The sequence below is a fragment of the Cebus imitator genome, unplaced genomic scaffold (genome assembly GCF_001604975.1).
Source record: "Cebus imitator isolate Cc_AM_T3 unplaced genomic scaffold, Cebus_imitator-1.0 Scaffold809, whole genome shotgun sequence".
Classification (NCBI taxonomy): Eukaryota; Metazoa; Chordata; class Mammalia; order Primates; family Cebidae; genus Cebus; species Cebus imitator.
Genome location: NW_016108124.1, coordinates 243545 through 268928, shown reverse-complemented (window position 1 = coordinate 268928; position 25384 = coordinate 243545). Strand labels below are relative to the sequence as shown.

General features: G+C 38.5%; 1 protein-coding gene and 1 non-coding gene across 2 annotated transcripts in view; one reads left to right on the top strand and one right to left on the bottom strand.

Annotated features, from left to right (window-relative positions):
• Positions 1 to 25384, bottom strand: part of CAAP1 (caspase activity and apoptosis inhibitor 1) — a 59301-nt gene that overhangs the window by 23869 nt on the left and 10048 nt on the right. The window lies entirely within an intron of this gene.
• LOC119469747 lies at positions 12202 to 12308 on the top strand. The gene has a single exon (XR_005198590.1). It is a non-coding gene; the product is annotated as a U6 spliceosomal RNA (small nuclear RNA).

Sequence of the window (25384 nt, the reverse complement as noted above, 5' to 3'; positions counted from 1 at the left end):
AAATGTATTGATTTCCTTAGGTTTGTGTAGCATAAAAGGAATGGAGGGAAAAATCCCCAATACTCATCAGTATAAAGTAGAATTTTAGAAACAGTCATTGTTATAGATTTCAAGTAAAAATTCCAAAACAAACACAGTAACATTTTTTTCCACGTTACCATGTGGCAAATAGTAGTTCTAAAGACTTTCAATCATTTTCTCATTTAATCATCGTAACAATCTTATGAGGTAGGATTCTATTTTCCAGATGAGAAAACTGAGGCCTAGGAAAATTTCATAGTACTAACAAAAGACAGTAAATAATTTACTTTACTTACCTACCTATTTATTTATTTATAAGATGGAGGCTCACTCTGCCCCTAGGCTGGAGTGCAGTGGCGCAACCTTGGCTCACTGCAACCTCTGCCTCCCAGATTCAAGTGATTCTCCTGCCTTAGCCTCTCTAGTAGCTGGGATTATAGGCACACACCACCACACCCAGTTAATTTTTGTATTTTTAGTAGAGACAGGGTTTCACCATGTTGGCCAGGCTCATCTCAAACTCCTGACCTCAAGTGATCTGCCCACCTTGGCCTTCCAAAGTACTGAGATTACAAGCATGTTCCACCACATGCAGCCAGTAAATAACTTTAAATGTCCAGTAATAAATGTTTAAATGTCTAATGAGAGACTGTTTATGGTCTGCTATACCAAAAAATGGAACGGTAAATAGGCATAAGTATATGTACTGGACAGGACAAAGTCCAAGAGAAAGACATTATTATATGGAAAAAATAAATGGGAAAAGGCACAGAACAGTTTGTACAATATGCTACCATTTGTGTGAGAAGAAAATTTATACATATATATGTAAATGTATAAAACATCCCTGGGAGGATACACAAGAACTGGTTTACTGTGGTTGCCTACAGAAGAAAGAACAGGGAATGGCAAAAGGAGAGACTTACTCTCACTATATCCTTTTAAAATCTTTGTATTATATATATATATGTGTGTTTATAATTCAAATAAATAAGTTGTTAACAGATAATATATAAGGACAAACATTCACTCTAATATAATATTTCTGAATAAAAGGATACACAAGAAAAGGTTAACAGTGGTTACCTTTGAAGCATGGACCTTAACTTGGATTCTTGGACCTTGATTTAATTCAGGAAATTTGTGAATTTGCCTAGTGTATTTGTTTCCTATGCATTTTGTAATAAACTACCATAAGCCTGCTGACTTAAAAACAACAAAAATCTATCCTCTCCCAATTCTGAAGGCTAGAAGTACAAAATCACTATCACTGACCCAAAATCAATGTATCGGCAGGGCCACAATCCCTCCAGATGCTCTACCGTAGGGTTCCTCAACCCCTGGGCACAGATTGGTATCAATCCATGGCCTGTGAGGAACCAGGCCATACAGGAGGAGGTGAGTGGTGGTGGGCAAGCAAGTGTTATCACCTGAGTTCCACCTCAGTGTTATTTTCTCATAGGAGTGTGAACCCTATTGTGAACTGTGCATGCCAGGGATCTAAGTTGCATCCTCCTTATGATAATCTAATACCTGATAATCTGAGGTGGAACAGTTTCATCCTGATATCATCCTCCCCCCATACTCCCTGGTGGAAATATTTTCTTCCATGAAACCAGTTCCTGGTGCCAAAAAGGTTGGGGATTGCTGCTCTGCAGAATACACTGTTTCCCAGGCCTTAAGGCCCTTTCTTCTATCTCCAAAGCCAACATCTCTGACTCTGCTGCCTTATGCTTCTATCATATAGTCTTCTCAAAGACTATGTCAAATATCCTTCTGTTTTCCTCATGTAAGGATACTGGATATAAGGATACATGCAAGTGACTGCATAAGAGCCCACCAAAACAATCCAGGAAAATCTTCCCATCTCAACATCCCACTTAATCATATCTTCAGTCCCTTCTGCTATATAAACTAACATTCATGGATTCTAGGGATTAAGATGTGACTATGTGGGAAAATTTTCTTTAGCCTACCACAGACGGAGGGAAAATTACACCTGTATTTTCACTAGAATCCATTTTCTTTAGGTATTAGCATATCTGTGATTCTATCGCCATTAGAAATCACACATATTTTCATATAATATAGTTGTTGCAGACATCCAAAATATTTATACTTACTATATTTTAAAATTATGGACATTATTAGAACTGCTGCTAGATTTTATATGTTCATAAGAAGCACATCAGCATATTGCAAAATATTTTAATATTAACTATTTTAATATTAATTTCCTTTCTGATTCTATTTTAATCTACAAATTAAAAAAAAAAAAAAGAACAAACATCATTTTAAAAAAGAATCCATAGACTTCACTAGACTTCCAAGGGTCCTTGACATAAAAAAGGTTTAGAAGTACAGTACCGCTCTGGAGAAAGAACAAGTGTAAGAGGAGGATGTGGTGAGATCAGAAGGTGAAACAGAAAGGTTTTTATCTTCATTTTAAACCTGTGTACTATTTGAGTTTACCTATCTATCTATCTATTACATATGTACATTCAACCTTGCTTTATTTGAAAGTCAACAAGTTATGTTCAGCTTCATACTATTCTTTATTATGCTAAGCTGAATAACAGCCCCCAAATATGCCCACATTCTAATTCGCCAGAACCTGTGAATGTTTTCTTATATTCAACAAGTTCAATTATTCATAAAAAAGCAAAAAAGAACTTTGTGATTGTGATTAAGCAACTTGAAATGGGGAGATTATCTTGCATTATTCTGGTGAGCCCAATGTCATCACACTAATCATTTCATAAGGTGTAAGAGGCCGGGTGTGGTGGCTCACGCCTGTAATCCAAGCACTTTGGAGGCCAAGGTGGGTGGATCACCTGAGATCGGGAGTTCAAGACCAGCCTGACCAACATGGTGAAACCCCATCTTTAAAAAAAAAAAAAAAACAAAACAAAAAACATAAGGTGTAAGAGAAATCAGAGTCAGAAGAAACAGCAATGTCACCCTGGAAACAGAGAATGGTGTGAGATGCTCTAAAGATGAAGGAAAGGGCCACAAGACAAAGAATATAAGCAGCGACTGGAAGCTGAAAAGGGCAAGAAAATGAATTCTCCTCTCAGAGACTCCAGAAATAACCAGCCCTACTGACACCTTGACTTTAGCCCAGAAAAACTGATTTTCACTTCTGACCTCCAGAACTATAAGAGAATAAATATATGTTGTTTGAAACCACTAAGTTTGTGGTAATTTGTTACAGCAGCAATAGGAAACTAACACATTTATAATTTTAGAAAGTTAATAAATCCCAGCTTACAAGAAAACTCAAAGGATTTAAGAACAAGTCAAATAACACCATGGAGACACAATCAGATAAAGCCAACAGGTAAGATACCGTACAGGACAATTTACCTACTTTCTTCAGCAAGTTCGATTATTAATAAAAAAGCAAACAAGAGACAATAGGAAGGTAGCCATAGTTCTACATTAAAAGAGACTTTAAGAGAGAGAACAACTAAATGCAAATTGTACTCTTGCTTGTACTCTGCTTCAGAGAAACCACATGTAAAAAAACCTTTTGGGAACATCTGGGAAAATCTATATATGAAATGAATATCACATATTAGAGAATTACTGCTAATTAAGTTTTATAAAGATATGACTGCACAGGCAAATATTATTAAAATTTAAAAAATTAGATTTAAAACATCTGTAATATACTGAAAACACTATAAGAAAATAGATGAAGCAAACATGGAAAACTGTGATAATTGTTAGATCTAGATGACAGGTATATGGGAGTGATTACACTATTCTTTCTAGTTTTCTATATGCTTGATATTTTTCATAACAAAAAGTAAAAAAAAAAAAAAAAAACTATGAAACAAATCAAAATAAAACCTAATAGAGTGAAATTCCTTTAAGTCAGACAGAAAAATGTCACTTCCATGAAAGAGAAACATAACACAGAAAAAACATTTTTAAAGTTAAGTATGTAATTTTGAGCATTTTTGATTAACTTAAAATTTAAAACACATCTTTAATTCACCAATCTTTGGATATGGAGCCATGGCCTTACCTTTAATACAAATTCATGGAATAGAGTTTCATATCATCCTACTCTCATAAATAATTGTTGACATTTCTAGTTTTGGCTTAGTTAAAATGAAAAAAGCTGAATGTGAAAAAAAAAAAACCTCATTTATATTTACAAAATGCCCCTCCAGATCTTTTGTTTCCTTACAGCTAATTGAGAGTAACTTTTTAGCAACCCAACTTTGAGTTTTCCCAAACTCAAAATAACTTAATCAATTACTCTTTTCTTATTAATAATTAACCTGTTTACATATTTAACTAAATTACACAATTACAATAATTGCCTTGGAAAAAGAGATTAGTCACTCTTGGTAAGCAAACAGTTTAAATGGTGGGAGAGGTACAAAGGCATTATTAGAGAGTAGTCATTAATTAACAACCAATTTAGAACACTGTGAACATCAGTGAATCTATTTTTCAAAAGAAATAAAAAGAGCAATTAATAAAACAAATCAGGGTTAAGTGATTAAGAAAAACTTCAATTTTTTTAAAAGGTGACAGAGAAAGAGTAGAAAAAAGGAAAAATACCTGCTAATCATCTAAACCAGTGCTTGAGCAGCAGGATGAGGCAGTAAATTGACTGATGGGAAAATGACAAGAGATACAGTTTAAAAATTAGGTTTCTATAATACAAAGAATAACTTTTTTTTTTTTTTAATGCAGAGGCAGCTACAAAAACAGATAACGATGCTTCCCAAGTCCCTCAAAGTTCCCCACAGGGAAACAGTTGCCAATCATACCACCTGACTGATATGAAGATCCCACCTGGGGTTTCTGACAAGCTCATGCTCTCCCATTCTAAGGAAAAGTTCTATAGATTCTGGAAAGGTGACTATCTGCTTCCCATTTAAAAGTAACTATATCAAGATTTGCTTCAAAGTAATCAGATTAGAAAAACTGAAAGGAGGGTGATTAAAATAATATGGAAGGGATATAATGAATAAGTATGCAAGGGTTCATGTACTACTGTCTTTTTTGTACCTTAAAATTTATCTGTGGGCCAGGGGTGGTGGCTCACACCTGTAATCCCAACACTTTGGGAGGCAGAGGCAGGCAGATTATGAGGTCAGGAGATCAAAACAATCCTGGCTGACATGGCGAAACCCCGTATCTACTAAAAATACAAAAAATTAGCCGGGATTTTGGTAGCATGCACCTGTAATCCCTGCTACTCGGGAAGCTAAGGCAGGAGAATGGCTTGAACCCGAGAGGCGGAGGTAGCAGTGAGCCGAGATCACACCACTGCACTCCAGAGAGAGGCTCTGTCTTGAAAAAAAAAAAAAAAATCTCTATGATAGAGTTAAACAAGCAAATAAGTAACCATTACAGAACAATCGATAACATTCCAGAGTGGTTATCTGAGTTGTCTGAATCACACATCAATTTCCCAAGTGGAAAATTCCCAAGAGGCCTAGGTCTCAGGGGTGGGTGGGTGGGTGGTGTGTGTGTGTGTGTGTGTGTGTGTGTGTGTGTGTGTATTTTTTGAGATCCAGTCTTGCTCTCTTGCCCAGGCGGGAGTAGTGCAATGGCGTAATCGTGGCTCACTGCAACCTTTGATCCCCAGTTCAGGCAATCCCCCGGCCTCAGGTCCCAAGTAGCTGGGACTACAAGTGTGTGCCACCACACCCGGCTAATTTTGTATTTACAGTGGAGATAGGGTTTCACCACGTTAGCAGGGCTGGTCTCAAACTCCTGACCTCAAGTGATCTGCCCACCTCGGCCTCCCAAAGTGCTGGGATTACAGGAGTGAGCTACCACACCCACAATCAGGTCTATATTTTTGATAAAAATATTTCCTTAGGTATGTACTACAGATTTATGCTGCCCATTAATGCAGTTCTCCAGAGCACAGTAAATTTTACTCCAATACTTTACTGCATTCAACTTTATTAATAGCAGTTTAAGGGGGACTCTTATTCCCAACAAGTTCAGTTTTGCTGACACTTACTGAGAGAGGTTATCTATCATTTGGCTGAATACCATTGCCCATTTATATGTATATGTATAAATAACCATTTACATGTATAAATAACCAAAGTTATTTATACGCCTGTAATTCCAGCTACTTGGGAGGCCAAGGCAGGAGAATCACTTGATCCTGGGAGGCAGATGTTGCACTGAGCCAAGAATGTGCCACTGCACTCCAGGCTGCATGACAGAGCCAGACTTCATCTCACATACACAAAAAAATCTAATGCAGCTGCTAATCTCTGGCTTTCAACTGGGCTATGTAACTGGATTGGCTATGTAACTCTATATACTCATAAAAATTTATTAAACTAACAGACAGCAAGAGTTCTACCACATATCACTGCTAGGGTTCAGCAACAGAAGATTGGTCATACATGTAACTCTCGTTACTGCTCTCAATAAGAAAACTCATCAAGCCAAAGGAATAGCCAGTATTTTTCAAGAATAAATATCTTACTGCAAAAGCAGTCATTAAACCTCCTACATTTATACACTGTGTTCTTTCATTCTATCTTCTCTAAATGCCTACCCTGACCATAAACGGCAGTATACAAGAAACTCCTATTTCGAAGGGTGGAATAAGTTGCAGACTACATAAGAAACATTAACTATTACTATGTACTAAAATCTAGTATGCTAGTAACCAGCATACTTTAAGTTCTAACTAGTAACTACAAGACACCAACTTGCTTTTTAACCAATTTACATTTTAAGAATACACATGCATTCTATTTTAAACAAAAGCACTCGTATTTCAGATGTTAAAAACAGGCAACTTAAATGGAGACTTTAAATAGACAGATATACACACATAAACATATGTTTTATATATATATATATATATATATATATATGTGTGTGTGTGTGTGTATATATATGTATATAAATGTGTGTGTGTGTGTGTTCTGTTGCCCAGGCTGGGGTGCAGTGGCACAATTAAGGCTCACTGTAGCCTCAATCTCCTGGGCTCACCCAATCCTCCCAACTCAGCCTCCCAAAGTTCTCATATTACAGGCATAAGCCACCATCCCCTAAAAATAATTCTTATCAAAGATTTACTCACCTTACAAACAGCTCCCTAAAGAATATACATTTAAATACTCTCATGGACATAAAATGGTTTCATTTATACATATTGCCTAAATGTAAGGCCTATTTAGGAGTGTCTTTTGTTTTTTTAAGTCAATCATTTGAAATTAAAATTTGGTAACTAATTTAGAACACACCTATCCTCTGCTAAGAAAGGATTCATGGCTAGAAACAGCTCCAAAACATTCATATAGAACCTACTTCCGTTGGGCACAGTGGCTCATGCCTATAATCCCAGCACTTTGGGTGGCTAAGGCAAAAAGATCCCTTGAGCCAAGGAGTTTGAGACAAGCCTGGGCAACACAGGGAGACCTCGTCTCTACAAAAAATTTAAAAGTTACCTCGTTGTCATGGCTCATGCCTGTGGTCCCAACTACTCAGGAAGCTGAGGTGAGAGGATCACTTATCACTTGAGCAGTGAGCCGTGATTGAGCCAGCGTACTCCAGCCTGGGTGACAAGTAAGCAGCTGCCTCAAAAACAAAAAGAACCTACTTTATGGGATAACTTCTTTTGAGAACTTAGATTTTAAAAATTTCTTTATCTTCTAGAACTATAATATTATTTCAATACTGTTTATTATCTGTAGGAAATTACAGCATCATTTTCGCTAATATCTCCCTCAAAATCACTAAATAAAAACACATTCATTTAAAATTCACAAAGATATTTAGAGAAAGCAATTTTAAAACTGCTCAGATTTCCCTACAGTATTTATACTTTTATTCCTTATATATAAAACCTCAATCCAAATTATTTTATTGTGCTATTCAAGACTTAAATTTCACTGTAAGCACATTCTTCAGAACATTACAAGCTAAACTAATGCCTGTTCTCATTTTTAGTGCTATTTTAACTACAATAAAACTTTTTTTTCCAGCCCATCTCCGATCAGAGTCAACATGCTAATTCCAGGCCTCCTTATTACCTATTTACTTAAAAGTGTTGCTGTTGTTAGGCAATTTTGTCTCAATGTGTAATTTTACAAATGTTGTCACAATCCCTAATAGTTTTAAAACACTACAAAACTATACAACTTGAAATAAAATACAAACAACCTGAAATAAAATATAAATTTGCTCATTTTCTTTTCCCTAGGGTGACAATACCATTCCTCACCTTTTTCATTTTTAAAAAAATTTTACAGATATATAATGGTTGTACATATTTATGAGGTATATGTGATATTTCAATACAAGCATACAATGAGTAATAATAAAAACTGGAACACCCATCACCTTAAACACATCGTTTATTTGTGCTGGGAACATTCTAAATTTTCTCTTCTACCTATTTTGAAACAAACATTAAATTACTGTTAATTACAGTAGCCCTCTTGTACTACTGAACAGTAGAACTTATTCCTTCTATCTGTGTTTTTCTATCCACTGAAGTAAACTTCTTCAACCACCCCCTTCCCGTGACCCCCACCCCCCAACTCCTGGTAACCAGCATTCTATTTACTGCTAACATGAAGTCAATTTTCTAACTTAAAAACTGAAGATATTTCGAAACTATAGATGTTGTATCGTCAGTTTCTAATCCTCAACCCCATTAAAATAGTTTTAACAGTCATGATAAATTTGAAGTTTCAAACTAGCACAGTATCAAAAATATCTTATTTCTGCTTTCTTGTTACTATTGGTAGTAGAAAAGAGTTATCTTAAGGTATGATAAGAGTAGGAAAATACATGCTTAAAACAGCAGTAGAAAGAGAAATCTAGAAAAAAAAATACATTAAAGCTGACCTTAGAGGAGAAATAGAATTTGAATATATAAAGCTGCCAATATGAGAAGACAAACTGTAAGATAAATTTAGAATTTTTAAAGCTTGTTCATAAACATTTGTGCATAATTATGTATCTTCAAATATTTAACGTGTTATAAGAAAACTAATATACATAAAGTATATTAAATACCATACACATAAACATGTATACGTATACCTCATACTGAAAGATGTCACTTTACAGCTTGTTAGACAATTCTATTGATGTTATGTCCTTTCTAATTAAAACTATAATAAAAGAATTTTAATTAGGGAGGCCGAACAGGGCAAATCATCTGAGGTCAGGAGTTCAAGACCAGCCTGAACTCCTGAAACTCCACCTCTACTAAAAAATACAAAAATTAGCCAGGTGTGGTGGCATGTGCCTATAATCCCAGCTACTTGGGAGGCTAAGGTGGAAGAACTGCTTGAATCTGGGAGGTGGAGGTTGCAGTGAGCTGAGATCACGCCACTGCACTACAACCTGGGTAACAGAGAACCTGTCTCAAAAAAGGAAAGAAAGAAAGGAAAGAAAGTGAAAGTAAGAAAGAAAGAAAAGAAAGAAAAGAAAGAAAAGAAAGAAAGAAACAAACAAACAAACAAACAAACAAACAAACAAACATAGTAACAGAGCATAGGTCACCCATTAAAAGAAAACATCAGATTCTTTCATGTATTTTTAATATCACAGATTGCTTTATCTAGACATATTTGAAATTATTTTTCTTCATTAAAAGAGCTGTATGTCTCTGTTAATAAGAAACTGACAAATTGATATAACTTTCTAAAGCCAACCTTTGGCCTTCCTGTATTTTCCCCTTCACTCAGAGTCTCATTTTATAAACATTTTGTACATTTAACATTCAGGCAAATGAAGTACTAGGTAACATACTGAAATACAATGTCATATAAAAAACAGCAGCACTCAGCCCTAATTTTTTGCATTCCCAGGATGGTTGCTTGATCTGATTTTTTTCAAGGAACTAAAAAATCCAGGTTGTGACAGAACCTTACTTGGCATGTTGGAAACAATTTCAAAAATTTTAAAGCATTTCAAATACCCCTACTGCTCTAGGCAACAAATCTGTAATTTTGGCTTACTGTCCAGGTTTTAATCAAGTATACTGTATTAGTTTTCTATTGCCACTCTAATATACTATCACAAATTTAGTGGCTTAAAATAACATACATTTATTCTCACACAGTTCTGAAGGTTGTAAGTCCAAAATAAGTCTTAAGAACCAGAATCAAGGTGTGGGTAATACTGCATTTTTTGCAGAGATCCAGGAAAAATCTACTTCCTTCCTTGTCTTTTCTAGCTTCTAAAAGGCAGCCTACATTCCTTGGTTTGTGGATCCTTCCTCCATCTGCAAAGCACATGATTTTAATCTCTGCTTCCAGCATCTCTTTAACTGTCTTATTTCCCTCTTATAAGGATCCTCATGATTATATTGGTCTCACCTTGATAATCCATAAAAGTATTCCCATCTCAAGATCCTTAACTTAATTAATCACATTAGCAAAGTCTCTTTTGTTTTTTAAAAGTACATATTTCAGATTCTGGGAATTAAAATCTGCATGTCCCTTGGGTGAGGCAGAGGTCATTATTCTATCATATATGTATTCTAGAAGGGTTTTTGTTTGTTTGTTTTGGAGATTCCTTAAAACTTTCTATATAAATAGTCATGCTTCTGTAATTAGGGACAGTTTTACTTTTTTCTTTCCAAACCATATGTCTTTTATTTCTTTTTCTTGCCTTATTGTACCTGGGCATGTAACAATTCCAGCATATTCTCTAGCAGAAAGTGAAAGTAGATATTCTCACCTTTTTATTATCTTAGGAAGAAAGTAATCAGGCCTTCACAGCTAAGTATGACATCTGTATGCTTTTGTTTTTTGAACTATATTTTGTTATTTTCCCCTACCTTCTTGAATTAGAAAAAGCCATGCATGCGTAATGTTTCAGTTAACAACAGACTGCACATGGGACAATAATCCTGTAAGACTATGATAGGGGCCGAGCCCAGTGACATGCTCCTATGGTCCCAGCGATTTGGGAGGCTGAGGTGTGAAGATCGCCTGAGCCCAGGAGTTTGAGATGGCAGTGCATCATGATGGTGCCTGTGAATAGCCACCCTCACTCCAACCTGAACAACGCAGCAAGGCTCTGTCTTTAAACAAAACAACAAGATTATAATGGAGCTGAAAACTTCTTCTTAGCCGGAGACATCTTGATGACACTGACTCTGTGTAAAGCTAGGTCAATGTGTGTGTTTGTGTCTTAGTGTTTAAAAAAAGTTTTAAAAAATAAAAACAATTTAAAAATAGAAAAAAACTTATAGAATAAGGATATAAAGAAACATATCTTTGTACAGCTGTACAATGTGTTTCTTTTTTAAGCTAAGTGTTACTACAAGAGTCAAAAAGTTTTTTTAAAATATAAGTTTTTTTAAGTTATGGTAAGCTAATGTTAATTTATTATGAAAGAATTATTTTATACACTGGTGTGTATTCTCAGTATACATGTTTATAAAGTCCATAAAGTAGTGTACAGTAATAAGCTGGGCCTTCACATTCACTTACCACTCACTCACTCATTCACCCCAACTTCCAGTCCTGCAAGTGCTCCATTCAAGGTAAGCGCCCTGTATAGGTGCATCATTTATTGTACCTTTTCTATGTTTAGATAAGATTTAGATACATAAATACCACTCACTGTACCACAACTGTCTACACTATTCACTACAATAACATGTTGTACAGGTTTGGAGCCTAGGAATAACAGGCTATATCATACAGCCTAGGTATAATTTAAGCATCCGTAATCTGAAAATTCGAAATCCAAAATGCTCCAAAATATGAAATTTTTTGAGCACCAACATAATGCCACAAGTGTGAAATTCCACACGTGACCTCTTGTGACAGGTGCACAAAAGTATTAAAAATATTTTATAAAATTGGAGGTGTAGTGGCTCATGTCTGTAATCCTACCGCTTTGGGAGTCCAAGGTGGGAGGATCACTTGAGGCTGGGAGTTCAAGACCAGCCTGGGCAACATAGTGAGACCTTGTAACTACAAAAAATTTAGAAGTGAGCCAGGAACGGTAGCACACGCCTATAGTCCCAGCTGATGGGGAAGGTGAGGCAGATCAATCACTTGAGCCCAGGAATTTGAGGCTACAGTGAGCGATGATTGTACCTGCACTCCAGCCTGGGCAACAGAGTGAGACTCTGCCTTTAAAAAAATTTGTTTAATAAATAAATATTGCATAAAATTACCTTCAGGGTATATAAGATGTATATGAGTGCTCGCTTTGGCAGCACATATACTAAAATTGGAATGATACAGAGAAGATTAGCATGGCCCCTGCGCAAGGATATCACACAAATTCGTGAAGCGTTCCATATTTTTGAGACCAGCCTGGGCAACATGGTGAAACCCTGTCTCTACTAAAAGAAAAAAATTAGCTGGGCATAGCAGCAAGTGCCTTTAGTCCCAGCTACTCGGGAGACTGAGGCAGGAGAATTGCTTGAACCCAGGAGGCCAAAGTTACAGTGAGTCGAGATTGCACCACTGCACTTCAACCTGGGCGACAGAGCGAGACTCAGCCTCCAAAAAAANAAAAAAAAAAAAAAAAAAAAAAAAAGATGTATATGAAACATAAATGAATTTCATGTTTAGACTTGGGTCCATCCCCAAGACATCAGTATATATATACAAATATTCCAAAATCCAAAAAAAACCCAAAACACTTCTGGCCCCAACATTTCCAATAAAGCATACTGAACCTGTAACATCAAGGTTTGCGTAAGTGTACTCTGATGTTTGCACAACAACAAAATCACCTAACTACACATCTCTCAGTACAATTCCCCATTAGTAAGCATCACATGACTATTTTCCTCAGATGAGTACATGGGCATATCATCTCTGCATTCCTGCCTATCTGAATCTTTCTTTCACCTAACAGATAAATGGTATCTTGACCAAGTATAGAAGCATGGGTAATATAGTTGTATGATGATGTTACTCCATATCTTATTAATGTTTCTGGTGTTGCAGATGAAAAATCTGATCCTTTTCCTTCTTTGATGTATTCTGTAGACTGAAAGACTGTTAAATATTTCACTTTATAAAAAAACTTTGCTTCTATGTTATTTTTTTCCCCGCAATCCTGCCTAGAACTCAGTGAGCACTTTCAATTTGAAGACTTAAATTTATTTTTCAGGTCAGAAATATTTTCCTATATTTATTAAATATATTTCCTATATTTGTTTTATTTTCCTATAATATTATTTAATAATTTCTTAATGATTTAGTACTTTATCCCTCCTTTCTTGTTTCATTTTCCCTTTCTAGGATTCCTATTTATTATACATGAGGATGCTAAAGCCTTCTAGCTTATTCGATTACTTTCTCTTATGATTTCCATCTTTTATATTTTTGCTTTGGGAATCCATTCTTTCAGGCATCTAATTTGGGACTTAATGATAACAATCCCCTACCCTGATTAACTTACAGAATTTAGTTTTAAAAAATCATGTTTTTCAGCCCAAGAATGATTCTTTGTGCTGCACTTGATTTTCCATAAGAGCTCATTTTATTCCCTGCAAATGTTCATTCCTCTAACAGCTTAATTTAGCTTGGCATGTGCTTTGTTTCTTTCAAGTAATTGTCTCTCTAGATATCAAGGTCCTTTAAAGATGTTATATATGTATTCAGGCATGTGTTCATGTATGCCATTATGGTCAATTCCTTGGGACTCAGGTTTAGCAGCGACTCTAAAACTGGCAGAAAGCAAAGCCATCTCTCCCTCCACAGATCCACAATGTAGAAGTAAACCACTATTCTCTAAGACATCTACTCCCCAGTTTTCTCAGGTTCTCCCAGACTTAAAGACAGGAAACACTCAGCCCACTCAATTCCATCTTTCAACTTATAAAATAAAAGAAACTAGGCATATTCAGGAAAGATACATGGTAACTTTCCTCTTCCCATTCCCTGTCTTCTTCCACTTCCCAACAGGAGTTCTCAAACCTCAGCAAACCAAGTTTTCCTCAAGATCCACCACTTTGGCCAGGCATGGTGGCTTACGCCTCTAGTCCCAGCAGTTTGGGAGGCCAAGGTAGGAGGATCGCTTGAGTGCAAGAGAGGGGTTTCAGTGAGCCAGGACTGCACAATGTACTCCATCCTAGGGGACAGAGTTAGACTCTGCCTAAAACGAACAAACAAAAAAATCCACAGCATTCCTCTAGGATCTTCAACACAAATCAACAAGTACCTATCCAGCCCAAAATAAACACCTAGCAGTTATTATCTTTGCTAAGATTCCCAAACAGCCCAAATCTTACCTGTAACCAATATCCATCTTATTTTAAAGAAATAGATACACTATATAGTTACTTGTCAAAGAAAAAAGTAGCAACATTCAAGTTTCCTTCTTCCCTGAGTCTCTTCCTCTAATTTTGGAGAAATGTACACTGAGTCTTTGAGATTTGTATACATGGAAGTTTTCCACAGGTATCTTGCCACAACTTTACTTGAAAACCACTGCATTTAACAACAGCTCCTCAAAGTTATTTGAAGTTAAGGATATCTCCTAATTTCATCCAAAATAATTTCTATTTCTGTTTATTTTTGCTGTTGATTTGCAGTAAATTCTAAGAGCAAAAATGCTGTTTATGATGTCACTTTTTCCAGAAAATTTTAAGATTTATAATTATTATAAAGTTGAACCACTGAAACTTGTTCACTGAAATATTTGACTTGCATGAATGCTTTATGTTCCTAAATTTGTTAAAAATTCACAGACAAGTAAAAATAAAAAAACTGGAAATACCTGATTTCTATCCCCTATTTTTTCACTAACAATCATATACTTAGGTACTGTGATGATTAATATTGTCAACTTGATTGGATTGAAGGATACAAAGTACTGTAACTGTTCCTGAGTGTGTCTGTGAGGGTGTTGCCAAAAGAGATTAACATTTGAGTCAGTGAGCTGGGAGAGGCAAACCCACCCTACATTTGGGAGGGCACCATCTAATGAGCTGCCAGTGCAGCAAGAATAAAGCAGGCAGGAGAAGACGTAAGAGTAGATTTGATGAGGCTTCTGGCCCTCATATTTCTCCCATGCTGGATGCTACCTGCCCTTGAACATCAGACTCCAAGTTCGTCAGCTCTTGGACCCTTGGACTTATGCCAGTGGTTTGCCAGGGGCTCTTGGCCTTTGGCCACAGACTAAGGCTGCACTGTCAGCCTCCCTACTTTTGAGGTTTTGGGTCTCAGACTGATCGACCACTGGCTTCCTTGCTCCTCAACCTGCAGACAGCCTATCATGGGATTTTGCCTTGTGATCGTGTGACCTAATTGTCCTTAATAAACTCCCTTTTGTATATACATATATCCTATTAATTCTGTATCTCTAGAGAACCCTGACTAATACAGGTACCTTTTGCCCCTATGGCAAAAAAATATCTAAGCTCAAAACAATCAACAACAGAAAAAAAAAGGTGGTTGTTTGTTTGTTTCTCTTTTAGAGAATGAAATGTTTCCTGTCACAGCAGTTTCCTAAAAGAACGTTCTCCGGTCGGGCACAGGGGCTCACACCTGTAATCCCAGCACTTTGGGAGGCCAAGGCAGGTGGAACACGAGGTCAGTTGCTCAAGACCAGCCTAGCCAATATGTCGAAACCCCATCTCTACTAAAAATACACAAATTAGCTGGGTGTGGTGGCATTGTCCCAGCTACTTGGGAAGCTGAGGCAGGAGACTCGCTTGAACCCAGGAGGCAGAGGTTGCAGTGACCTGAGATCACGCCACTGCACTCAAGCCTGGGTGACAGAGCGAGACTCTGTCTCAAAGAAAAAAAAAGATGTTTTCCATGCTAACTAGGTGTCTTTGGCGTAACTGTTAATACATTTAGCATGGACAGACACAGGTTGGTGTCTTTAAAAAGGCCAACCAGATAGGCCTCACTTGCCTCCTGCAAAGCACCAATAGTTGCGCTCTGGAAGCGTTGGTCTGATTTGAATCCTGAGCAATTTCTCAAACCAGACTGAGGAAGGGAGGTTTGTGATTCAGAAGATCAGTGGACTTCCAATAACAACTGATTTCATGGAGTGCGACAGTACCAGGCCTGTAACAATGAGGTTTCTTCCCCACGCTAGGAGAGGGTGCACTCTCATATGCAGCCTCTGTAGTCAGTTGCTTCCTGGGTGCTTTACCATCAGTTGATGTACAAGCAGTCTGTTTTGCAGGAGCCACCATATAACAACCGCCTTACTTAGTCCCTTTCTCCTTGAGTTGGAGTTCAGTGAGCTAGAGATGGCACTGGCCTTAGAGAGTCACAATGGGTCAGCAGCACAGCAGTAGTTGTGAAAACCTCTCTGTCATCTTTATTTATTTGTTTTATTTTGAGACGGAGTCTCGCTCTGTCGCCCAAGAGTGCAGTGGTGGGATCTTGGCTCACTGCAACCTCCGTCCCCTGGAGTCAAGTGACTCTCCTGCCTCAGCCTCCCAAGTAGCTGGGATTACAGGCACACACCACCATGCCTGGCTAATTTTTTGTAATTTTTGTGGAGATCAGGTTTCATCACGTTAACCAGGCTGGTCTCAAACTCCTGACCTCAAATGATCTACCCACCTTGGCCTCCCAAAGTGCTGGGATTATATGCATAATTAAGTGTGCCAAGCCCTCTCTGTCATCTTTAAACCTTAAATCCTATTCCATAACTTTAGAAACAAACCTTGACTAAAAATCAAAATGGGGTCATCTGTGCTTTTGAATGCTGAGGTGGGAGGACAGCTTGAGACCAGGAGTTTAAGATCAACCTGGGTAACACAGCAAGACTCCATCTAATTTTTTGTAGAGACAGGGTCTCACTATGTTGCCCAGGCTGGTCTCAAACTCCCAGCTTCAAGTGATCCTCTCAACCTGTTCTCACAAAGCACTGGGATTATAGGTGTGAACCACCATGCACGGCCGTTGTTGTAATCGTTAAAAAGAGTTAAATAGCTACTATAATTGGCTATCCATTTGGTACAGTTTGGCTGTGTCCCCATCCAAGTTTCACCTTGAATTATAGCTCCCATAATTCCCACATATTGTAGGAGGAACACAATGGGCAATAACTAAATCATGGAGGAGGTTTCTCTCATGCTGTTCTGGTGGTAGTGAATAAGTCTCATGAGATCTGATGCTTTTATAAGGAAAAATCTCTTTCACTTGGTTCCCTCATTCTCTCTTTCCACCACCATATAAGAAGTGCCTCTTACCTTCCACCATGACGTGAGGCCTCCCCAGCCATGTGGGAGGCCTCATGACATGGTGGAAGGCAAAAGGCACTTCTTATATGGAGGTAATCCTCTTTTTCCTTATAAATTACTCATTCTCAGGTATGTCTTTACCAGCACTGTGAAAACAGACTAATACAGTAAGCTGGTACCAGTAGAGTGGGGCACTGCTATACATATACACGAAAATGTGGAAGTGACTTTGGAATTGGATGACAGGCATAGGTGAGACAGTTTGGAGGGCTCAGAGGAAGACAGGAAAATGTGGGAGAGTCTAGAACTTCCTAGGGACTTACTGAATGGTTTTGACCAAATGCTGATAATGATATGGACAAGGAAATCCAGGGTGAGGTGGTTTCAGATGGAGATGAGAAACTTGTTGAGAACTGGAGTAAAGGTCACTCCTGCTATGTTTTAGCAAAGAGACTGGCAGTATTTTGCCCTTGGCTAGAGATTTGTGGAACTCTGAACTTGAGGAAGATGATTTACAGTATCTGGTGGAAGAAATTTCTAAGCAGCAAAGCACTCAAGAGGTATGTGGGTGTTATTAAAAGCATTCAGTTTTAAAAGGGAAAGGGGGCATAAAAGTTCAGAAAATTTGCAGCCTGACAATGCCATAGAAAAGAAAAATCCATTTTCTGAGGAGAAAATCAAGCAGGCTACAGAAATTTGCATAAGTAACAAGCAGCCCAATGTTAAACACCAAGAACATTGGGAAAATGTCTCCAGGGCATGTCAGAGGTCTTCATGGCAGCCCCTTCCATCACAGGCCTGGGGGCCTAGGAGGGAAAAATGGTTTAATGGGCTAGGCCCAGGGCTCCCTTGCTGTGTGCAGCCTAGGGACTTGATGCTTCACAGGATGCAAGCCCCAAACCTTGGCAGCTTCCAAATGGTGTTATGCCTGCAGGTATGCAGAAGTCAAGAACTGTGCACCTGCAGGTTTGGGAATTTCCACCTAGATTTCAGAGATGTATGGAAACAGATGTCCAGGCAGAAGTTAGCTGCAGAGGTGGGGTTCTCATACAGACCTCTACTAGGGCAGTGCAAAAGGCATATGCGGGGTTGAAGCCTCCACACAAAGCCCTCACTGGGGCACTGCCTAGTGGAACTATGAGAAGAGGTCCACCATCCTCCAGACCTCATAACAGTAGATTCACTGACAACTTGCACTGTGCACCTGGAAAAGCCTCAGACACTCAACACCAGCATGTGAAAGTGGCTGGAGCTTCTCAAGACCATGGGAACCTACCATTTGCATCAGTATGACCTGGATATAAGACATGGAGTCAAAAGAGACCATTTTGGAGCTTTAAGATTTGACTGCCTCACTGGATTTCAGACTTGAACAGAGCCTGTAGCCCCTTCATTTTGGCCAATTTCTTCCATTTGGAAGGGGTATATTTATCCAATGCCTGTATCCCCATTATATATAGGAAGTACCTAAATTGTTTTTGATTCTACAGGCTCACAGGCAGAAGGGACTTGTCTCAGATAAGCCTTTGGATTACAGACTTTTGAGTTAATGCTGACATCAGATAAGACTTTGGGGGACTGAAATGGCATGACTGATTTTCAAGTGTGAGGACATGAGATTTGGGAGGGGCTGGGGAGGAATGATACAGTTTGGCTGTGTCTCCACGCAAATCTAATCTTGAATTACAACTCCCATAATTCTTACATGTTGTGGAAGGGACCCAGTGGGAGATAATTGAATCATAAGGGTGGTTTCTCCCAGACTGTTCTCGTAGTAGTGAATAAGTCTTACAAGATCTGATGGTTAAAAAACCAACCAAGACTTCACATGGTTGCCTCATTCTCTCTTGCCCCCACCATGTATGAAGTGCCTTTCACCTTCCACCATGATTGTGAGGCAACCCCAGCCATATGAAACTATGAGACCATTAAACCTTTTTCTTTATAAATTCTCCAGTCTCAGGTATGTCTTTATCAGCAGCAAGAAAATGGACTAATACATCATTAAATGGCTTCTAACAGTTGAAAAGGTAACATCAATGCTCAGGTATGAAAAAGCCAAGCACTTAACCCTAACAGCACTTCAAAACCTGGAAAAAATTAATAGATTTTTAAAAAGGGAAAACAAATATAATCAACCAAAAGCTTAATTCAGGATTCTCCACAAGTGGCATCAAGAAACAAAATGTTGATCAACGTGGGGATTACGGGAGAAACAAAATGATTAATTTCAATAATTTAAGAAACTTTAAAATATTAAAAGGTTAATAGGTCTTGTAAATGCTTAAACTAGCTGAACCAAATTAGTATACAATATAAATGATTTAAAGCTAAGTATTTTGAAGGAACTCCAGTAATAAGACATTAAAAATGTGTACATTTTCGGAGGCAGATCCAAGGTGGCCAAATAGGAAGGGCTCTGGAGTGCAGTTCCCAGTGAGAACAACATAGAGGATGAGTGAGCACTGCATTTCCAAACGAGTTATTATTGCCCACAGACCAGGAGATTCCCGGGCTGAAAAGCGCTACGAGTTTCCAGCATGGCTGTTTCAGCCGGTGTAGCGGGTCCCCACACAAAAACTCACAGAAATCCGGGTGGCCGTTTCAAGTGGTGCCTGGAATGCCTGGGAGACAGAGCCACCCAATCAACTGAAGAAAAGGGGGCTGAAACAGGGAGCCATGTGATCTGACTTGGCGGGTCCCACCCCAACAAAGACCAGCAATCTGAAACGCTCTGGATTGAGAGATTCACAGCAAGCACAGCTGGCCCCAGGTAGGTCCAGCTCTGTTGGGGGTAGGGCATCCACCATTACCGAGGCAGTCCGACACTACCGAGGCAGTCTGCCATTACTAAGGCAGACCACCATCACCAAGGCAGTTCTAATAATACCTCTATAAACAAAACTGAAGGAAGTTCACTCAGCAGCTGGGCAGAGCCCACAGCAGCTCAGCAATGCCACTGCTGGCAGACTGTGACAAGGCTACCTCCTTGTTGGGCGGAGAGGCTCTGAAAAAAGGCAGCAGCAAGTCAGGAACTTATAAATAAAGCCCTACCTTTCCAGGACAAAGCACCTGGGAAAACAGGTGGTTATAAGTTCCACTGCAGCCGGGCGCGGTGGCTCAAGCCTGTAATCCCAGCACTTTGGGAGGCCGAGGCGGGTGGATCACGAGGTCAAGAGATCGAGACCATCCTGGTCAACATGGTGAAACCCCGTCTCTACTAAAAATACAAAAAAAAATTAGCTGGGCATGGTGGTGCGTTCCTGTAATCCCAGCTACTCAGGAGGCTGAGACAGGAGAATTGCCTGAACCCAGGAGGTGGAGGTTGCGGTGAGCCGAGATTGCGCCATTGCACTCCAGCCTGGGTAACAAGAGCGAAAACTCCGTCTCAAAAAAAAAAAAAAAAAAAAAAAAAAAAAAAAAACCCCCAAAAAAAAAAAAAAAAAAAAAAAAAAAAAGTTTCACTGCAGCAGACTTAAACGTACCTGCCCAGCAGCTCTGAACAGAACAACAGAGCTGACAGCTCAGTACTTGAGTTCCTACATGGGACAGACTGTCTCCTCAAGCAGCTCCCTGATCCCTGTATATCCAAAGAGTCACCTCATAAAGGAGAGCTCAGGCTGATATCTGGCAGGTATTCTTCTGGGACAAAGATAACAGAAGAAGAAACTGGCAGCAACCCTTACTGTTCTGCAGCTGTCACAGGTGATCCCCAGGACAGCAGGGTCTGGAGTTCATCTCCAGCAGTCCTACATGAGAGGGGCCTGACTATTAGAAGGAAAACTAAAAAACAGAAAGAAATAACTTGATCATCAGCAAAAAGGACATCCACTCAGAGGCCCCATCCGAAAGTCACCAAAGGCCATAGGTAGATAAATCCACAAAGACGGGAAGAAACCAGCACAAAATGGATGAAAACACCGAAAATCAGAACAACTCTCCTCCTCCAAGGGATCACAACTCATCACCTGCAAAGGAACAAAGCTGGATTGAGAATGAGTCTGATGAACTGACAGAAACAGGCTTCAGAAGGTGGGTAATAACAAACTTCTCTGAGCTAAAAGAACATGTTCTAACCCAATGCAAAGAAACTAAGATCCTTGAAAAAATGTTTGATGAAATGCTAACGAGAATAAACAGTTTAGAGAAGAATATAAATGACTTAATGGAGCTGAACAACACAACATGAGAACTTCAGGAAGCATATACAAGTTTCAATAGCTGGATCGACCAAACAGAAGCAAGGATATAGAGACTGAAGGTCAACAAAATGAAATAAAATGAGAAGACAAGATTAGAGAAAAAAAAGTGAAAAGAAATGAACAAAGCCTCCAAGAAATAGGGGATTATGTGAAAAGACATAATCTATATTTGATAAGTGTGCCTGAATGTGACAGAGAGAATGAATCCAAGCTGGAAAACACTCTTCAGGATATTATCCAGGAGAACTTCCCCAACCTAGCAAGCCAGGCCAATATTCAAGTTCAGGAAACACAGAGAACACCACAAAATATTCCTCAAGAAGAGCAACCCCCAAGGCAAATAATTGTCAGATGCACCAGGGTTGAAATGAAGGAAAAAATGCTAAGGGCAGTCAGAGAGAAGGGTCGGGTTACCCACAAGGGAAGCCCATCAGACTCACAGCGGATCTCTCCACAGAAACCCTACAAGCCAGAAGAGAGTGGGGGCCAATATTCAACATCCTTAAAGAAAAGAACTTACAACCTAGAATTTCATATCCAGCCAAAATAAGCTTCATAAATGAAGGAGAAATAAAATCCTTTACAAACAAGAAATTGCTCAGAAATTTCGTCACCACCAGGCCTGTCTCACAAGAGCTCCAGAACACAGCACTAAATACAGAAAGGAACAACCAGTAACAGTCACTCCAAAAACATACCAAATGGTAAACAGCATCAACACAATGGAGAAACTGTGTCAACCAATGGGCAAAACAACCAGCTAGCATCAAAATGGTAGGATCAAATTCACACATAACAATGTTAACCTTAAATGTAAATGGGCTAAATGCCCCAATCAAAAGACAAAGGCTGGCAAATTAGATAAAAACTCAAGACCCAACGGTGTGCTATATCCAGGAAACCCATCTCACATGCAAGCACACACATAGGCTACAAATAAAGGGATGGAGGAAAATTTATCAAGCAAATAGAGAGCAAAAAAAAGCAGGAGTTGCAATCCTAGTCTATGATAAAACACACTTTACACAAACAAAGATCGAGAGAGACGAAGAAGGGCATTGCATAATGGTAAAAGGATCAATGCAACAAGAAGAGCTAACAATCCTAAATATATATGTACCCAATACAGGAATACCCATATACATAAAGCAAGTTCTTAATGACCTACAAAGAGACTTAGACTCCCACACAACAATAGTGGGAGACTTTAACACTCCACTCTCAATATTAGACACATTAACGAGACAGAAAATTAACAAGGATATCCAGGACTTGAACTCAGATCTGGACCAAGCAAACTTAAGAGACATATACAGAACTCTCCACCCCAAATCCACAGAATATACATTCTTCTCTGCACCACATCACACCTACTCTAAAATTTACCACATAATTGGAAGTAAATCACTCCTCAGCAAATGCAAAAGAACAGAAATCATAACAAACAGTCTCTCGGACCACAGTGCAATCGAATTAGAACTCAGGATTAAGAAACTAACTCAGAACCACACAGCTTCATGGAAACTGAACAACTGGCTCTTGAATGTTGACTGGATAAAAAATGAAACAAAGGCAGAAATAAAGATGTTCTTTGAAACCGACGAGAATGAAGACACAACATACCAGAATCTCTGGGACACATTTAAAACAGTGTCTACAGGAAAATGTATAGCAATAAATGCCCAAATGAGAAGCAAGGAAAAATCTAAAATCAACACCCTATTATCAAAATTGAAAGAGCTAGAGGAGGAAGATCAAAAAACCTCAAAAGCAAGCAGAAGACAAGAAATAACTAAGATCGGAGAAGAACTGAAGGAGACAGAGACACAAAAAAACACTTCAAAAAATCAATAAATCCAGGATCTGGTTTTTTGAAAAGATCAACAAAATAGGACACAAGCCACATTAATAAAAAAGAAAAGAGCGAAGAATCAAATAGATGCAATAAAAAACGATATGGGGATATCACCACAGATTTCACAGAAATGCAAACTATAATTACAGATTACTACAAACAACTCTATGCCCAAAAACCAGTAAACCTGGAAAAAATGGATAAATTCCTGGACACTTATGTCCTCCCAAGCCTAAACCAGGAATAATTCAAAACACTGAATAGACCAATAAGAAGGGCTGAAGTTGAGGCAGCAATTAATAGCCTACCAACCAAAAAAAGGCCAGGTCCAGATGGGTTCACAGCTGAATTCTACCAGACATACAAAGAGAAGCTGGTACCACTCCTTCTGAAACTATTCCAAAGAACACAAAAATAGGGACTCCTTCCCAAATCATTTTATGAGACCAACATCATCCTGATACTAAAACCCGGCAGAGACTCAACAAGAAAAGAAAACTTCAGGCCAATATCCATGATGAACATAGATGCAAAAATCTTCAATAAAATACTGGCAAACCGATTGCAACAGCACATCAAAAAGCTTATCCATCACTATCAAGTAGGCTTCATTCCAGGGATGCAAGGCTGGTTCGACATACGCAAGTCTATAAACATAATCCACCACATTTTGTTTTTGAACCAAAAACAAAAACCATGATTATCTCAATAGATGCACAGAAGGCCTTTGACAAAATTCAGCAGCCTTTTATGTTAAAAACTCTCAATAAACTAGGTATCGACGGAACGTATCTCAAAATAATAAAAGCTATTTGCGACAAATCCACAGCTAATATCATACTGAATGGGCATAAACTGGAAGCATTCCCTTTGAAATCTGGCACTAGACAAGGATGCCCTCTCTCATCACTCCTATTCAATATAGTATTGGAAGTTCTAGCCAGAGCAATCAGGCAAGAAAAAGAAATAGAGGGTATTCAGTTAGGAAGGGAGGAAGTCAAATTGTTTCTATTTTCAGACACATGATTGTATATTTAGAAGACCCCACTGTCTCAGCTCAAAATCTCCTGAAACTGATAAGCAACTTCAGCAAAGTCTCAGGATACAAAATCAATGTGCAGAAATCACAAGCATTCCTATACACCAATAACAGACTTAGAGCCAAATCAAGAACAACTGCCATTCACAATTGCTACAAAGAGAATAAAATACCTAGGAATACAATTAAGAAAGGATGTAAAGGACCTCTTCACTGAGAACTACAAACCATTGCTCAACGAAATAAGAGAGAACACAAACAGAAGGAAAAAGACTCCATGTTCACAGTTAGGAAGAACGAATATTGTGAAAATGACCATAATGCCCAATGTAATTTATACATTCAACCCTATTCCCATCAAGCTACCTATGACCTTCTTCACAGAGCTAGAGAAAAACATCTTAAACTTCATATGGAACCAAAAGAGAGCCTGCATAGCCAAGACAAGTTTAAGCAAAAAGGACAAAGCTGGACGTATCACTCTACCTGACTTCAAACTATACTACAAGGCTACAGTAATCAAAACAGCATGGTACTGGTACCAAAACAGAGATATAGACCAATGGAACAGAACAGAGGCCTCAGAGGCAACATCACACATTCAAAACCATCTGATCTTTGACAAACCTGACAAAAACAAGCAATGGGGAAAGGATTCCCTGTTTAATAAATGGTGTTGGGAAAACTGGCTAGTCATGTGCAGAAAGCAGAAACTGGACCCCTTTCTGACACCTTACACTAAAATTAACTCCAGATGGATTAAAGACTTAAGGCCTAACACCATAAAAACCCTAGAAGAAAACCTAGGCAAAACCATTCAGGACATAGGCATAGGCAAGGACTTCATGACTAAAACACCAAAAGCTTTGGCAACAAAAGCCAAAAGAGACAAATGGGATCTAATTAAACTCCAGAGCTGATGTACAGCTAAAGAAACAATCATTAGAGTGAACCAGCAGCCAACAGAATGGGAAAAAATTTTTGCAATCTACCCATCTGACAAAGGGCTAATATCCAGAATCTACAAAGAACTAAAGCAGATTTACAAGAAAAAAACAAACCCATTCAAAAGGGATGAAGGACATAAACAGACACTTTTCAGAAGAAGGCATACATGAGGCCAA